This window comes from Protopterus annectens, chromosome 3.part0 (genome assembly GCF_019279795.1).
Source record: "Protopterus annectens isolate FY-2018-M chromosome 3.part0, PAN1.0, whole genome shotgun sequence".
Classification (NCBI taxonomy): domain Eukaryota; kingdom Metazoa; phylum Chordata; order Ceratodontiformes; family Protopteridae; genus Protopterus; species Protopterus annectens.
In genome coordinates this window covers 1977487570-1977507290 of record NC_056731.1, presented here as the reverse complement: position 1 = coordinate 1977507290, position 19721 = coordinate 1977487570, and positions in this window count along the sequence as shown.

The following is a 19721-nucleotide window of genomic DNA, read 5'->3' as shown; positions in this document are numbered from 1 at the left end:
ATGAGGAACAAGTAGAAATTAATATTGAAAGGAAAAAAAGAAAGTTAGCTAGGGATGAGAATGAGTATAGAAATCAAACAGCTTACTCCTTCCCAAAATCTTACTTTGGTGAAAGTTATGAAGGAGGCAATGTTTCAAAGGCTGAAATGTTTGATAACAGGCAGAGCAATCCTCAGAGAGAAAGTGTAATGGAAAGTGTGTATGATCAAGAATACCCACCCTTAATAAGATCCGAGAGGTTACAAAATAAAAGAAACAACTATAGGAACCATGATGTTTTTTTACCTCAGGGTCCTACCAGAGGGAAAGGTTTCCTGCTGCAGAACAAGTGGAGGAAGAACACCTACAAGTAACACTTAATGAAGTGGTGCAGGAAGTAGACATTCTAAGCTCTTTTGATGGGTTGCTGCTGTCGTACCAGGGTTTTTATATTTTTAATTACGCTGGTATTAATATTGATAAGAATATTTTCACCTTACTAATGAAAGGTATTTAATTTGTTCCCTCTAGAAAAGAAGATGTAAGCTCTGTGTTAACTGAATTAAAACTTTTTACAAGGAAAATGAACCTAAAATACATGTTTAAGGACAACAACACGGCTAGGGAGAAGGAATGGCTCCGAAGAAAAAGTTGTTTTAACCCGCTACTCCACCCCTTAATAGGAACTTTTGATAACATTTGTTCACAGGAGATTTTTGAGTATTTCAATTAATTTAAGCCTAGTAAATTTAATTTACATAGGGAAGAGAGCTGTTTACTGAGGGAATTAAGAAGTAATGACCAATTGAGGTTCATGAAACCAGACAAGGGGAGTGGGATGGCTATAACCAATAAGGAAGATTATAACAACAAGATGTTTTCCATGTTACAGCAGGAGGAGAAATACCAAATTGTTTTCAAAAATGAAATAAATATTTCCCATAGGAGAATCCAGATGATGTTAGAAGATGCACTATTGCAAGGTGTCATAAACGAAGATGTATAGCGTTTTCTGGTGAATCAAAACCCTACTATTCCAGTTGTGCTTGGGATACCGAAAGTCCACAAGGACATCAGGGATCCCCCATACAGGTTGACTATAACTTGTCAGAACAGTTCTACCTATTCTTTAGGGGGTTTTGTGGACAAAATAGTAAGGGAGTCCCTGGTCCCTATAGAACATGTGTTAAGGGACTCTTGGAACTTTTTGGGCAGAATGAAACAGGATACATTTTCAGTGAGTTTGAGTTTCTCTACTGTGGATGTGGTTGACTTGTTCGATACCTCACAAAACTGGTTTAGAGCTTTTTTATGAAGTATTAGTGGAAAAAACATTATTAAGTAATACTATGGTAAACTTTATTATGATACTAATGGAAATCATCTTAAAAAATAATTATTTCACTTTTGAAGGAGAATATTATCGTCAGGTGAATAGTATAGCCATGGGCATTAGTTGCACACCCTTGTTTGCGAATCTTGTAATGTATGGGTGGGAGAGGTTATACATTTTTAACACCTCTTTTTCTATGTTTTGGATTCACCACTTGCGTTACCTGGATGATATTTTTATTTTATGGAAGGTGGGCGATAAACATGAAGAATTTATTGAATATATAAATAATTTAAGCAAATATTTTAAATTTACTGGTACTTCTAATAATGACAGTATCAATTATCTTGATGTTTTACTTAATAAGTATTATGAAAACAAGAAATTCAAATCTCAAATTTATAGAAAACCCACTTTTTCAAATGATTATTTAGAATTTAAAAGTAGTCACCCACTATACACACAAAGAAACACAGTAAAGGGTGAAATGGTCCGAGTAGCAAGAATGAGTTCTAACACTGATATAGTAAAGTGAGAAATGGGCACACTAATAACATTTCTTTCTGAAAGAGGTTACCCGTTAGAATTTGTACTACCCATTTGTGAGCAAGTTATTATCGAGTGGGGTAGTAAGTATAAACCCCTGCTGGGATCCTATTTAGTGAAGGAGAATGAAACTAACACAAGGAAAGATTATACCCAATCCATGGTGGTGACTTATGGAGAAACAAGTAGTAAGATTAGGGATATTGTCAAGAAAAATTGGGTATTGTTTAAAGGGAATGAGGAAATATTAGATACAGTCGGAAAAGAACCAACATTTGTTTTTAAAACTAATTACAATTTAAAATTTTTACTGGAACATCCCATTAATGCTAAGAACAATGTGAGAGGGACAACTAGATGTGGAACTTGTGAACATTGTAGGTACATCTTAGTGGGAACCTCAGTATGGTTGGAAGTAAGGGATAGGGAGATACAATTAGCAACAGGGTCCTGTATTATGAAAGGACTGGTATATATAGCTATTTGTCAGGAATGTCAGCATTTCTACATAGGTAAAACCGAAAGAACTTTTAGGAGGAGGATCTATGAGCATTTGTATGCTGTGAGAAAACATGATGGAAATAATGCTATATACAGGCATATTAAAAATAATCCCAATCACTCTTTCTTATTTGGTATTCTGGAGGTTACTGGTAGTAATCCAAGAGGGGGTAATTGGAAAAACAACTTGGAGAGGGCAGAAAAATGAGGTGGCAATTGAGACGTAATGCCTCGGTAACCCCAGGCATCAATGACAATGTATCTTTAAAACCTGTATTGAAACATAGGGCCACTATTTTGTAACAGAAAAGAACCTAGTTCAGTAAACAACACTGCTTTCCTTTACAGAAACATTAAAATTTACTATACACTTTTTAACAGATTCTATAGGGTTAACATGATTTAAATCTTAATTAGTTAATTGTCAGTATAAAAGAGGGAGTGGGTTTTAGCAAACACAGTTCTGAAGAAGTCCTAGAGCAGGACGAAAGTGCTTGACTGTGTTGGTACACTACAGTTGTGTTCTATTTATTCTATACAGTTTTAAGCTGTTTTACTGCTTTGACTGGCTGGAGTAATAAACCTGTGTTTTTACCAATATTTTGGATCATTTCATGCCTGTGGATTTTTTTGAGGCAACAGCACAGAGTGGGTTGTTTGTTCCTTGTGGTGTTTTCTCCACTCTGGTCACTGGTGGTTTGGTTTCTATTGGTTCATAAGTAGTTACTAGGCTTTTTAGAAGAGGGACTGTTGAGAAGCCTAGCCCAAACTTCAAGTTACCTGAAATCACTGTCTGGTTAAATGACTTACTGAAGGTCACACAGTAGGCAAATAAGGGCTGACAGAGTCAAACCTTGTACCACAGGAACTAGATCTTACAGCCTTGATCCCCTGGTGAGACTTGACAGAAGATTTTTTTTCTTGTAAATAGATGCTGTTCTCTGCATCACAGTGTCATATTCCAGAAATTAATAAATACTTGGCTCAAAGTAAGAAATAAGGGTTGGGGGTTGATATGATGGTTAAGGTGTTTACATCACAGATACAAGATACAGGGTCTGATTCTCTTCTGTGGAGAAGTTAGCTGAGTTTAAAATAGTCCACAATGGCAGCTAGCCTAGTACTTACCTATTACATGTAAGGACTGAAGGGTCTGACGCAAAAGCAAATATGTGTTTATTATTATGGTTAAGGTACAATATATTTTATTAAGCATTCTGATCTAGGATGTATAGTAAGTTATTAAAAACAATAAAACATATCATGATGAAACTTCTGAGCAGTATGATAAACTCTAAAATCTATGATGCAGACTTTCTGTACTTCATTTACAAGTTGTTCTTAACTAAACAACATCTCATGATACATGATGATAACTGTATGCTGTTCTCTGCTTCCTTCCTATGAATGTCATTTGACATTTTTTTGGTATATATGACAAGATTTTCTTTCGAAATTATCTTACAATCTATAGCGGTTGCTAAACATTAACTGCTTTATCAGTCACTAATCACAGTATTTTTGTGATTCATATTGTGAGAGAAATGCATTGCGTGCTCAAGTCCTTTACTTATGTTATTGTACAATCAGAATTGTACTAGAATCAGGTTAAAATTCCAGAGATCCCACACTGATGGATTATTAGTCATGGTAAAAGAAGACAATTATGTTCTAAAGTGTGTTGCCTGGCTGTTGGAAAAGCAGGTCATAATCTGTGACAAGCACTGCTCCTTTTATCTTTCTTAACTTCTTATAATTCCAAAGAAGTTCACACTTATGCTGACAGATTTATATAAATCCCTAGGTACATGTCCTCCATGGATGACTGCAGAATGCCCTGCTGGAAGATAGCAGTCTAGCTTTTGATACCCATGCATTATTCTAAAATGTATTTATATATGAAAGCAGAGGGATTTTTTTTTAAATGTTTATTCCATAATCTGGGAAACATATTAAATTCTGAAGCATTCTTGTAAAATGAAAATGCATTTCTGGAAATTGCTGATAAGTTAACTTTATCCGCTATAGTCCTTGGAGATGAACCATTTGGTAGATAACAATGAATCAAGCAATTTACATGAAACAGAATACAGACACAAATTATTCAGCTAAACTGCATATTTTAACTTACATTGAATGATATTGGAAGTTGTAGGAACTATAATATTAACTAAACATCACACTGGAATTAGGATACAGTAATTAGGAGACACATTCCAGGGTACCTGTCAAATGTTCGAAAGCTCAAAATTTCGAACGTTACATGGTTGAGACTAAAGGTTCGAAATTTGGAGTGCTCAAAGATAGGCTTTCAACTGCACTGTATGGTGCAGATAGGGAGAATTTCCCTTCTCTGCACTGAAGTGCGGTCTCAGAGTTGGTATATTTAAGTGGGGGGGTGTGGGTGCAGGGGGGCTTGCCCCTCTGCCTACACTGTTAAAGTGTTTTTTTCTCTGTTTTTTTTTTTTTTTTATGTTCGAACATCCAAATGTCGAACATTTGGTCTCGACCATGTAATGTTTGACATTTTGGATGTTCGAACATTTAACATAGACCCACATTCCATACTGAACTTAGAGATTCCCTGGTGAAAACTTCAACTGCATCTCCACAAAACACAACTGCTCTCCTCTCCTTCCTTGAAACTATTCCCGTGAGTACACATAGCATCTATACAAAGGGTTAATTGGGAAATAATCTTTTCAGGAATCAAGCCTCTAATCATATAACACAAACAATGTTGCAGTGGAAAGTAATCGCTCCCACCGCTTACATGTGGAAGGCTTCACTTGCCTACATTCCCTCACTATATTATTCTTAATTCCCTCCAGCTCCTAGAAATATATATTTGTTTGTCTTTTGGCTTTTCCCAGTTAGGGGTCGCCGCAGTGGAACTCCGATCTGCTAATGATTGGCAGTTGTTTTTTTTTTTTTTTAATGGTGTCTTGTTGCCAGCCCGACGTCCAACCTTCAACGAAGGCATGCCCATTCAACGCATGTCTTTTGAATGCCCACTCGACCGTGAGGAGGACATGCAGACTCCACACAGAAGGCACTCCCAACCCAAGCCGAGAATCAAACGGGAGAACCGTGAGAGCTGTGAGGCAACAACGCTACCGCTGCACCATCACATGCTTTATCTTTGCAAAACCTCAGGGAAAGAACAATACACACTACCATGAGTAAAAGCACAACACTTAAAACAAAAGGCAAACAAAAGGGAATAGGGAAATGAAGGTTTGAGATCCCCATCCAAGCTTGCTAAATCCAAGCAAACAGACCTCAAGCAGCTCAAGGAAAACTGGAATTTAAACATTGCCAGATGGGAATGACCTTGACTTTAGCTGAATATCATCCAAATATCATGCCAAGCTGAGTCAAGGCCAGTGGTGAGGAATTGCATGGGCATAGCCAGGCATGTATATGTCATGGTGGATTCACTAGAGAATGTCGAGTTTCTGAAAACTCGACTTTCATATGGCCAAGACCATATGATCGACCTTTCAGAAACTCGACATTAAAAAGCAAATCACAAAAAAAAAAAAAAAAGAAGTCACAAACATCGTTTATGCAGGTGGCAAGCCCCCTGCACCCCCCCATGTGGGGTCTGCACCCCCCACACACCCCTACTTAAACATACCAACTCCGAAATTGCACTACAGTAGGGAAAGGGAAATCTCCCATTTTGCCCTGTATGCAGAAGTACAGAGCAGGAGATTTTCCATTTCCTCGCTACAGTGCAATCACGGACAGAACATATTCAGGTAGGAAAGGTGCCCCCATACAAAAACGATGCTTATTACTGTTTTTTTTTTCTTTTCTTTTTTTTGTTATTATTTCTTCTTCAATGTCAAGTTTCTGAAAACTCAATCATATGGTCTCGACCATATGAAATTCAAGTTTTCAGAAACTCAACATTCTCTAGCACTTCCGTCATGGCATATATATTGATATATATAGCTATGGAAACAGATGGTAGACATGCAGGAGATCGACAATCCACAGGTACAAGAATAGTCTCTTTCCCTGGAGATTGCATGATCTCTGAGTTAGTATATATATAATTATCAGATGGTCTGGGGGGTGAAGGGTGGTTTGCCCCCCCCCCACCTGCAATAACACTTGTTGTCGGTTTAAGCTGCTCCAGAGTAATCCTCAGAGAATGCATAGTGCATGTCCGCACTCTGTGTTTCAATGTTTTATATTGATATTTCAGAAATCAACTTTGTGAATGACTGAAGACTAATCATAGGGATATATATATATATATATATATATATATATATATATATATATATAATTTACAAATTATGCATTTATTTTTGCAGAGAAATGTGCTAAAGATATATATATTTTTTCAGATTGTCTAATTGATTAAATGTTCTGTTGGTTACGCCTGTCATTTAACAAGGTTTATTTTTTTGGGGGGGAGGGACTACGTTCTGGATATTGGTGCAAAATTCCATAATTCCTGGTTATGTACCCATTCTATAATGAAACTCTAATACAGCCATCAGACATGGAACTCGACCTTTGTTAAAACCAGTAGCATTGGTTAACAAATTAGAGCTACCTGCTTGACTCACATTCTAATCTTGGTCGTTATGATACAGATGATGTTCTGAGTATTCCTGACCTATTTCACAAAACAGTTTTTTACCCTACAAATTTGTGTTGGTTTGATAACCTGATAATTGGTCTAATCCACAATGGATTTACGCAAAGGTAAAAGTTAAAAAAACAAGACACACACATACAAGACAGTACAGACACTATATATATATACATATATATATATATATATATGTATATATATATATATATATGTGTGTGTGTGTGTGTGTGTGTGTGTGTGTGTGTATATATATATATATATATATATATATATATATATATATATATATATATATATATACACACATATGTAGATATATATATATATATATATATATATATATATATATATATATATATATATATATATACATATATACATTATGCTACAATAACATATTACTTTGACAGAAGAGTGTGATGTACATAAAGTCTGGTAGCATAACATTTTCATTAAGAAATTAGAAAGTCATTTTTCAAATTAAATTAAAGACTGAATTACAATTATTTGTAATTGCTAACTGCATAATACACATTCAGTGTGAAGTTTTAATACTGAAAAGACATGAACAATAGACTCGCCATTATTGCTGTATGGGAAAGCTAATGTAACAAGGAAGTAAAAAGTAATTTATGACACAGAAGTGCATAAAACCTTACACCACAGTAACTAGAGTTACAAACAGCAGTAATTACATATGGTGCCTTTAACAGACAATTGCAGAAATGCAGAACACTGATTCGGCACTGTGGTAACTATAGTGTATTGATCTGCCAAGGTACTAAGACACCATCTAAGATCCTTTAATTATAGGAACAGAGTATAGAACAGTGTACTGAGGTAAGCAGCTAATAGTAACATCTGTTCTGAGTTAACATGTGCTATGCCCCTTAACCAAAGCTGAATGTCCATTCTGGACCATACTACTCAACCAGCAGACATTAAAAATAGGTACAAAGGTGCTTGAAAGTAGGCACATCCAGCCCAAAAGTCTGGACATCTAATAAGCGCAAACATTGAATACTAAATACCAAATATCTCTTCCCACTTCTAGGAGGAAGGAAGAATACTATTCAGAAAAAAAGTTTTAAAAAACAGAATGACAAAGTGATGGACAAATATAAGCACATGGTCAAAGAGACAATCTGTAGACTTTAATGAGTTGTATTGTGAAATTCCACCAGACAAGGTCATCTATTTTTGCTTCTGAAAAAGGGAGCTGCAAGATGTGCATCATATTTATTTAAATTATTGATGCCTCTGCTATGTTGGTCATGTAGTGCCATTTTCTGCATAACAGACAGCTTCAAAAATCATGTTTGATGAAAAGATTCAAAAACGTGTGTGAAGAAGTAAATAAATCCTAAAAATAGATACATAGTACCAAAAATAGATCATATGCAGGGGTAAATCAGGCCTGAAAATAGTTATGTTCCTCTACAATAGAGACAGGTGAGAAGCTGGGAAAATTTGTGTAAGCATGAATACCAAATCACATGGCTTCTAATATCACTGAGCAGTGTCAGACAGAACCACTGCTGTGGTGCCGTCTCCATTGACAATGTGTAAATTTACAGGTCTACAATGGCTATATTGTGATGGCTAAATTTGCAGATTCTTTTCAGTCTAGTATTACTAAATGGAAGCAATTGGCCGAAATTGGGATCTTTAAATATAATCTTGATAAATAATTTTATGCTTAAGTCTAGTATGCTAATGACTTCCAGCATAGGATGAATTCTACCTTTCTGGTACTGGTAGAACCAAGGAGCTTTGGTCAAGTCAGCACTAATTAACTTCTGTTAGTAACATTCTAAGTACCACATTTCTGCAAATTCAGTAAAAAAATCTTGCCCCCCTGCAGAAACATAGTAAAAAGTGTGCTTGGTATTTTGGTGTCATTATATGTGGTGTGGATGTTATTTTTATGTGATTTGTAGTGTTTGATGTTCTGGTGCACATTTTCGATGTTATGAAATTCAATGTTATGGGTTTTAGATGTTCTGGTCTCGATGTTATGAAATTAGATGTTATGGGTTTTAGATGTTTTGAAGTAGACCCCTGTGGATTGCCTGCGGTACTTAAATGTCTCTGTTATATAATTTCTCTGCCTCATTCTTTAAGGCTGTGTGTATTATTCTACAATAATCTATTTAAATGTCTTCTAGTGAAGACAATGTATAATGAATGTTGCTATTCTATGTATTACCTTTGTATATCCCTATCTATGTCCTTGAAAAATGCATTCACCAATAAAGGCACACTGTTTTTGATTTATAGCCATACCTATTGATTTTAATGAGGGATAGTTACTGCAGATATTTTTCTTTTTCCTATACATCCTAGTATTACACAGGTTTTCCTCTGTACTTTGCAAATTCCATACCTTAGATTTGACAAATCTAAGCCCTCTCTCTCTCTCTCTCTCTCTCTCTCCCTTGCTGTGATTTTTTTTTTTTTTTTTTTGCAAATTCTTCCTGCCATGCATCTTCTCCTTCTTTGCATTATAGGATCATATGATCATAGAAGGTTACAATGCTAATGGTCTTGGGCCCTTACAAGCCTAACCAAGAGTTTATCCCCAAAAGAGAAACTTCAGTTAGCACCTATCATCCCTGTCAGTGAGGGACACTGTTAGAACCCCTAGGAAAAATTTGTGGTTTCCCATCTACTCATCAAGATTGCACTTGAAGAGGGTCAGCAACATACTCTGTTCGACGAGTATGGGAAGTCTATTCCAGAGATAGAGCATCTTCTGAGAGACAAACCTGTCTCTAATAGGTTTTGTTAATGTCGCATATTAGATTCAGGCCTTTCAAGCAGGTAATGTGTGAGGATTTAGATTTTTGGATATAGAGCATCTCTAGTAGGGCAGGGACTCAGATTGCCTTGCTGGCGAGACGCAGATCACCTCTGAATAATCTGTATGATACCAAGTAACGTGATAGTGATTTGAGCCTGTCCACAAAGGACAGGTGTTGGAGGCCATGGGTTCTCTTTGTGAGGTATTTCTGTGGCCTTTCCAGCTGGTGCAGGTGTTTGGAGAGGTACATACCAAATGGGGTGTTGTACTCAATTATTGGCCTAAAGAGGAGGATTACAGAGAGTAATAACCTCCTTTTTCTGGATGAAATCCCTTTACTTATGAGATGAGCCAAGTAAAAGGCTTTTCTAACCACTGCTGCTACATGATGATCAAATGTGACATTGTTGCCAACCTGTGTACCCAGGTTCTCACCACAGGTTGTGTGATTAGGGGGTTGCAGGTGATGTGGTAATCAGTAGGGGCTATAATTTTGCTGAATGGCATGATAATACATTGTTTTGTGTTTAACTTAAGGCCATGACTTTGAAACTAGTCATTTGTTGCTGTGAGACCCTCTTGTAGTATGTTAATATCATTTGGGGCGTCAATGACAGCACTCAATTTACAGTCGTCTGCGAACCTAGACAGCCACAGGCCTTTTGTCTTTGCCTGGACCACTGAGAAGTAGGTGCCAAACAGTAGAGGTCCCAGGACATATCCCTGGGGAACACCATCACTGACAGGTCTGCTGTCAGAGGTGGAGGCATCTATTTTGACCTTGTGGGTCTTATCGGTGATGCAGTTGGCACCCCACTTGATGAGATAGGGATTTATGCCAAGTTGTGTTAATGTTTCAATGATGCCCAAATGGGGGATTGTGTCAAAGGCTTTAAGGTAAGCTGTATGTACTGACTTTCCCTCATCCAGGGCTTTGGTGACAGTCTCAAAAAAGTCAACCAGGTTCAGCAGGCAAGATCTGCCCTTGATGAATATGAACTGAGTGGGTCAAGTGCTTGGAGATTGCCTATGCCCTTGTTTATGAGGTCCATAATAATATACTCCATGGCTTTACATGTCAGACTCGTCAAGCTAATGGGATGATAGTTTTTAGGGTCAGTAGTGGCACCACCTTTGTGTAAGGGGATAACAATGGCTGTTCTCCACTCTGCTGGAATGAAGCTTGTACTTAGGCTGTGATTGAATAGGATGCTCAATGGCAAAGCTAGTTCTTTCTGGAGATGGTGCAGAATACAGCCTGGGATACTATCAGGTCCCATGGAGGCTGTGTTCTTTACCTTGGATAGGGCCTTTAACACCTGATCTACAGAGATATGAGGTGCGGAACAGTATTGGAAGTGTCAAATGGGCCTTTGAGGTGGGACAGGGGTGAGGTTTGCACTGAACTGATCTGCTAGCTAGTTGGCTAAGTAATCAGGAACCTTGTAAGTTGTACCATTAAGAACTAATTCAGAACAAACCTGGGCTTTGCCATGGAAGTTCTTGTTTAACTGAAGAAGGCTTTGTGGTTTTCCTTTGTTCACAGATGCATTATTTGCTGTCCTGTGTATTACTTATTATGTTTTAGACCAGATGGCATAGTAGCATTTAAAATTGCTGACTCACAGTGCTTGGAACTCTTACTTCATTTCTTAGCATGGAGCTGTATTTCATTTTTTTGGCTGCAATTCCTTCTTTGTAGAATCTGCTTAAGCTCCTTATATTCACATGGACTTTTAGGGTCATAGGTTTCAAAGGTAAATAATAGGCAATCAATCTACAGACCACTACACAGCTAACCAATAAACCATATAATGAAAGTTCCCTCTAGCCTCAAGGAGACCAATAAAAGATAGAGTGGGAAAGAATTTGAGGCTGCCCATCCAATTATCTAAGTTTACCTTGAGGGTTGCAAGGGTCCTACTACTGTGCTTGATATGTAGTGAGAATTTGTTCTAAAAGTGTTAATATATTGTGATATGAATCCGTCATTCCAATTTATCTTATTCATCTGTGGATGGAGGTTTAGTTCCTTTATTTTGACATTTGAGGAATAATCTGTTTTGCAAAATAATAGGAGGTCAAGAAAAGCTGGAACTTTCATTGTTGAAAAAGCTAGACACAAGACTGTTGTGGAAGAGCCTTTAAGATACTGAGTACAATGCCAGGACTGCCAGTCTGTGCAAATAAGCCATTTATGTTTTAATTAGGAATCTCTGAGGTCTCTCATGTTGACTGAATTGTTCAGACATACATACCGAAAGGGGAATTACATTTAATAATGGGTCTGATGGCATATGAGTACTGGGGAATTGAGGTGTCTGAGTAAAAGGAGATTAACTCTGTTTTTGTACATTGCTCTGTTTTTCTTCCATATCTCAGGTGACATGTTTATTCACAGACTTGGCTGTAGATGCATTTGCCTTGTATGACCATGTGCATGCATCTTTCAATACACTGGCACCCTGTCTATAATTAGTTTTCTCTTCCTTGCACACGTTAACAGTCAGTTTAGGTCCTGGCTCCGCCAAGACCCCAGATTTGATAACTCAGGTAATAAGAATAAATGAATGATGTAAGTAATGTTTTAGACAATTTATCCAGACTTTCTAACTCTGCTGTCTTTCTTTTCATACATTTTCATGCATCTGCCCTGCTGTCTATATCTTGTGTCATCAGTGTGAATGCTTTTTTACAGCTTTTTCAGTGTCTGTTATCTTGACATTGAAAAGGACAAATAAATGCAAAAATCCCTGTGGTACCTAACTGGTGAAAACCCTTTTATCTGAGTGCACTTGATTTAATATTACCCATGCTGTCACCCAATGACCTCCTCTATTTCTGTATAATTCATTTATTAAACTCTAGTATTGAGCCATCTCAATGAAATTGCTTAAGCACAAGCAGGTCATGCATGCAACCATTTTATTTTCTATTATCCTTGTTATCCAATAACATTGTTGGATTTGTCTAATGTAACACTCATAATAAACGCAAGACTTCTTCCATTATATAATTGTTACCATAAGTTCTCTTCTTACTTCTGCTAAAAAGTCAGTAATGAACCCCACAAAGCTCCACTGTCTTCTATTTATTTAGAGTTTGATTTTTCCATGATAGATAGAGGTACAAAACCCCCAGAAATTCTGCAAAGTATTTTGTATAGTCTGAGGTTATGCCTCGGAGCATGCGCATGAAGGTTTCACTGTTTTTTTTACTAGTTTTGACTAACTTCAGTAGATCCATAGATACAAACACACACACAGACACACACACACACACACACACACACACACACACACACACACATATATATATACATATATATAAATATATATATATATATATATATATATATATATATATATATATACAGAGCATATAATTTAAAAAAGAACTTCAAACATTCAAATGTCAATGTTGCTAATGTCAAGACAATAAAAATTAAACAAAAAGTAGACATATAAATGAGCCAATGTTTTTATATAAAGAACACATTTGAAACTCCCCCTCCCCCAACAGACATCCCTGCTAATTATATATCCTAACTTTGAGATTGGACAATACCAGGGAAACAGCATATTCCCAAGCTCTAGGAATTATGCAGTCTCAGTCTGTACCTATCAACTGCCCAAAATCTTGTAGAATGTGCACATTTATGTTTCATCTGCTGTTCATAAAACTTGTGGTTTTCTGGAAAATCATTTTGAACTGAAATCACTAAATAATGACAGACATTTGGCTTTGAGACTTCATACACCTTCAGAAAATAAACGTTAATGCAAGACCTGTTATTCTAGCATCTTTCTTAGTTTGTAAGAGAAATATTTAAAAGCTGTCCCTATTTTTGGGCCTTTGCCCCTCTATTATTCTTAACTTTGTCTAGATTTCTCGCGCGAAGATGTTGAGATATATGGATCACACATACTTGTTGAACATCTGTTTTATCGGCAAAACAGATATCAACTTTAAACACTCTCACCTTACTTAAGCACTCCTCTATCTATTTCTATATCTACCTGTCTATATATAGATAGATAAATATAGACTCTATATATCTATATCTACTTGTCTATATATAGATAGATAAATATAGACATATAAGAAACGTCAGAGTGGTACTTTACTTTTGAATGGCTACTGCCAATTCAGTATACCTGAGAATGTTACCTTCTCCAGCTGTTCTACAATTATCACCAGCCTGGGTAGAAACCTGTCATCACCTTTTATAATGCTGCTCTGTTTCCTACAGTCATTATAACTGCCATTTATTCTGCCAGGATTTGGCACTGTCACTATTGCATTGTTGCACTCATTTTGTGACAGCCTTATTAAATATTTTTTAAGCCATTTCTTTGCTATTTCTTATTAGGAGATCTGACAATTTATAGGATTTAAGTTAATAATTTGCCCTGGGTCACTGCAGTCATGGTTTTCAATCAGATTTGTATTGCCAGGCAGCTAACATAAACTTCCTTAGTTTCTGTTTTTTTTCTCTTATATAGAGGGGTATTTATATAGACCAGGTGGCTTTTATCTGAACTGCATTCACAGAGAAACATTTTCATTCTTTTTCAGCAGACTCACTAATCTCTGCTGCAGAGCTAACTACAGAAGTTTGTACTTCCTTCTGTGGTTTCATAATGATGATATGATGTACCTTCTGGCTTTCTTCTAATATTCTTCCTGACTCTGCAGTCTACTTGATTGACTTTTTCTATTGTTTCAAATGGGCCATGGCAATTCAGCAAAACATGCTTTCTGCTAAGGGAACCAAAACTAAAACCCAGTCTTCAGGTGATAATTTCCTAGTCCTTGTATTTCTGTTATATACCCATTACTGTCTGCTTAAATCTCTTTCAATTTAACTAAACGGGACTACTTTGCCTCTCTGAAACTGAAGCATCGTTATGTCCTTTGTATAAATAGCAAGCATTTATAACTGTTGAAATTGTTTAACTGTGCATTTGTATAAATGTTTTAAGAGTATAAAAGTTTCTGCAGTAATAGCAAGCTTCCTTTCTAGTACCACAAAACCTTTGTTCCACAAAAGTACAGTAATACTGTACTCTATACGGAGAGCTGTTGTTGCCCTCTGAACACTCAACTGAGTGCAAAGCTTTGGATACTCTTTACTCACATGTCCAGTTTAAAGTGATTTGCTTCCAGATATGTGATGAACTCACACTGTGTAGTTTTGGCATTAAAATTAGTAGAGCTGAGTAAGTAAACTTACCAGAACAGCAGATGTTCTAACAGATAAGCATTGCAGATGCCTAATCTGTATGGGTCTTACCCCTTACAACTAGCCAGCTTTGCAATGCTTTGGGTGCCTTCCTCATGCTCCATAGGTCCATAGGTGATTACTAGGCTAATGATCCCCAGGGGGCTTTTTAAGGCTAGTCATACTTCTCAAATGCAAGTGTTGGGTTGTATATGTTATGGTTGTTTTCATGGGGTGTATATTTCAACTTGATCCAACAGAGCTCCTGTTAAAGAACAGTTGGAGCACAAAACTCTTTTTTTGAACAAGAAGGAATTAAAATCTCTGAAGAAATATGCTAGGAAACAACAAAATAGTAACTATATACAAAAAGGAGTGGTAATCCTCACCCTGGCAACACCAAAATGATGCAAGTAATGCTACCACCATGGTGATCTATTAGAATAATAGGTTTATAGGTTCATACATGGTTACTGGGCTATTGACCCAAAGGTCTTTATAAGCCTAGCTGAGTGTGCCCAATATATTACTAGAAAAACCCAATATAAAGGATCTTGTCTAAACTTGAGATCTTACTTAGCAATGACTGCTCATATGTAGAATGGTCATAGGTGAAATCCTTGGCAGGAATTTATTGTTTCCCATCCAGTCATCCAGGCTATGCTTAAACAGGGTCATAGAGGGGCTTTGTTTGATGTGAACTGGTAGCCTATTCCAGAGGACTGGCAACCTCTGATAGACATATCTGTCTCTCCAGCAAGTCCTATTTATGTCGCAGGCCAGGTTAAGGTCCCTGGAGTCGGTGACTCTTGTCCCATTTGACTTGAGGATGTGCAGCATTTCCATTAGGTATGGATCCAAGATTGCTCTGTAGGAGGGGCAAAAGTCTCCTATAAGTAGTCTGTATGCTAATGAGTACAGTAACAGTATGTATGACATGTGCTGGAGACCCTAAATTTTCTTGGTTAGAAATCTCTGAGGTCTCTTAAGTTGGTGCAGCCACCTGGAAAGGTACATACCAAAGGGAGCATTGAACTCAATTATTGGCCTGATAAGGGTCAAGTACAAGGGTGTTATGAACTCTTTTACTCTTAAGGCAATGCCTTTGCTAATGAGGTGTGTGATGAAGAATGCCTTCCTTACCGCAGTAGACACATGGTGGTCAAAGTTTAGGGTACAGTCAACTTGCATTCCCAGGTCTCTCACTACTGAGTTGTTACTTACAGTATTATTATTTATATGATAGTCTGCACAGATTTCATTTTTACTGAAAGGGATGATAATTTGGGGATTCATTGACTGCACCTAATTTACAGTCATCAGCAAACTTAGTCAGCCACAGTCCCTCTGTTTTGGTCTGAACTTCTTAGAAGTATATTCCAAACAATAGGGGGCCCAACACTGACCCCTGTGGAACCCCACTGGTAATAGGTCTGCTGGCTGAGGGAAAGTCTCCAACTCTGACTGAGGGTGATTTGTCAGTGAGCCTGTTTGCAGCCTACCAGACGACATAAGGGTCGATATTCAACTGAGAGAGTTTATCAATTATGCTGAAATGTGGGACTAAGTTGAAGGCCTTGTCTAAGTCAAGGTAGGCTGTATGCACAGATTTACCTTCATCAATGGCTCTGATGATGTTTTCAAAGAAGTACACCAGGTTTAACAGGCATGACATGCCTTTGACAAAACCAAAATGTGTCGTATCAAGAGTTTGGAGATCACCTATATCCATATCCTTATTTATAACATCCATGATGATTCATTCCATGGCCTTACAGATAAGGCTGGTTAAACTTATGGGTCTGTAGCTCCCAGGGTCTGTTGCTGTACCCCCTTTATGAAGGGGGTGATGGTTGCTGTTTTCCATTCAGCAGAGACAAAACCAATACTCAGGCTGTGGTTGAAGAGAGCACCTAATGAAGTTGGTAAATATGTTTTAGACAATTTAAAATGCAACCTGGGATGCCATCTGGTCCACAGAGGCTATGTTTTTGGCCTTGGAGAGGGCATTAATGACTTTATCTTTGGAGATGCAAGGAGGGGGAGATGTAGAGGGAATGCTTTGTGGAATGTTTGGAGGGGACAGTGGGTGAAATTTTCACCAAACCTGTCAGCTAATAGGTTAGCTATTTTTAAAGGATCAGTTTGTGTGATGCCATCCACAGCTAGTTCAGCACATGCCTGGGTCCTACCTTTTTAGGTTATGGACATAGCTGAAGAATGCCTTATGGTTATCCTTAGTTATAGTTGCTAAATTTTTTTCAAAGTTGCCTTAGAGGATTTTTACAAGTTGCCTTATTTGTTTCTTCAAATAAAGGGTGTTCTTCCAGTGCTGGGGCCTCTCTTTTTTATTCTGAGACAGCAACTTCTTCCTCTTGTTGCATAACTTATTAATGCTAGATGTCCCCAGGGACCAATGCCAGGGGCCCATGCTAATGGTGGGAGGGGTGTATGTATCCCTATTAGCCAGTGTCTGCCCACCAAAAAGCCCAGCAGCCCTGGATCAATAAGCTACTGGCCGGCCGGTGTCTAGCTGCCCAGCCTGGGTTACCTGGGATAGCTCTGATGAGTGAAAGCTGGACATAAAGCCAATCAACCTGCCAGACGTGAACTAAGAATTGCTATTCTTAATGTGGGTTCACTGACGGGATGCAGCTTGGAAGTGGATGACATCATGATACAGAGGAGACTGGACATCCTATGTATCCTAGAGACAAGATGGAAGGGCAGTGCAGCAAAGCCACTTGGCTTGGGATCCAGAGTCTACTATTCAGAAGGGGGACAGGCTAGAAATGGTGTAGGAATTTTGTTGAGAGAGATGCTTCAGAAGGCAAGGATATCATCAGAACTAGTGACAGACACATGGCAATTAGACTCCAGTGTAATGATAGGGCAGTATTCATAATCACAGCATATGCCCCACAGCTGGGTTATGATAGTGAGGAAAAAAGTGCATTCAGACTGCAGATGCAGGATTTACTAAATAAAGCAGGACAACATGAATTGGTGTTGATAATTGGTGACTTGAATGCACATATTGGGACAGACAGAACAGGATACAAGGACTGCCTGGGTCCACATGGGTGGGGCAACAGGAATAAAGAAGGACAAGCCATTCTAGACTTCTGTTTAGCAAATGACTGGATAGTAGCCATCACATGGTTCAGAAAGAGAGACAGTCACAAGATCACATACAAGAGAAGCCAACATGCAACTCAAGTAGACTTCCTCCTAGTAAGGAAAAGGCACTGGGGAAGAATCAGTGATTGCAAAAACAGTCAGCCCACTGCATAAACCACTGGTTGCCATGGTCAGCTGCAAGCAGTGGTCAGAGAAGGCTCTAAGGTAAACAGAGACCAGGCTGAAGACCTGGAAGGTGACTGGAGAGAAAATACAACAGTTCAAGCAATTACTCAGGGCTCTAGCATCCCAAGAAGAGGAGGAAATAGGTGGATTTGAAGAAGAATGGCAGCACCTAAAAACAGCATGTGTTAGGACTACAGAAAAGATATGTGGCTGAGCCAGGTATGGAAATAAGGTACATAAGGAAAGCTGGTGGTGGAATGCAGAAGTCCAGGAAGTCATCAAAAGAAAGGAGTGCAGGAAGAAGTGGGAGATAGAAAAGACCAACCAGGTTGGAAGGAATACTGGTTAGTTAACAAAGAAGCTAAGAAAGTAGTTGCAATAGCAAATTATAGGGCATCTGAGGCACTCTACCAACTTCTGGAAAGTGACTCATTAGGTGGCACAAAGACACTATATCAGGTTACAAGGCAAAGACAGAAAAATAAAGAAGATAGTCAGACACTCTTCATATGGGATGCCAGCAATAACCTGCTCACCAGTCCATAGGACATCAAAGGCAAATGGAAGTTGTATTTCCAGCAGCTTCTGAAAGAAAAAAAACCCCATAGAATCTGACCTGTCCCAGAAACAGCCTACGATGAGAAAAGAAGAGGCGCCTACCTTAGAAGAAGTAACAATAGCACCAAGAAAAATGAAGTCAGGGAAAGCAGCATGCTCAGATAAGGTTATAGCAGATATGATAAAGATGCTGGGTGAGATGAGGGAGAAATGGCATCTGAGGGTATTTATAGCAGTGTGGAGAGAAAGGCATATCCCAGATGACTGGAGAATAAGCATATGTGTACAAGAACAAAGGGGATATCCACAACTGTGGGCAGTACAATCGAACTACTATCACATTGCATGAAAGTTCTTGAGAGGTTGACTGATAAATAGATATACAGAGTAGTAGAATGTAACATAGGAGGTGAGCAGTTTGGATTCAGATCAGGGCACAACACAACTGACCCGATGTTTGCAGTAAGACTGATAGTTAAGAAGAAGCTAGATATGAGGAAAGAGTCCAGCTGGGCATTTGTAGATTTGGAGAAAGCATATGACAAGGTCCCAAGAAAGCTGATCAGGACAGTACTGCAGTGGTTCGAAGTCCCAGAAACACTAGTAGAATTAGTGCAGGCTATATAAAACGACCCAATGACTCAAGTACGAATAGTGTTCAGTCTCACAGAGGGGTTCCCAGTTGGAGTGGGTGTACACCAGGGTTCACCTCTGAGCCCACTGCTGCTCATACTGGTGATGGACTACATTAGCAAACAGTTTGGAAGGAACAGATCAACAAAGTTGTTGTATACAGATGATGTGGCATTACAGGCAGACTCTGAGCAAGAACTCCAGCAAAGTATAGAGCAATGGA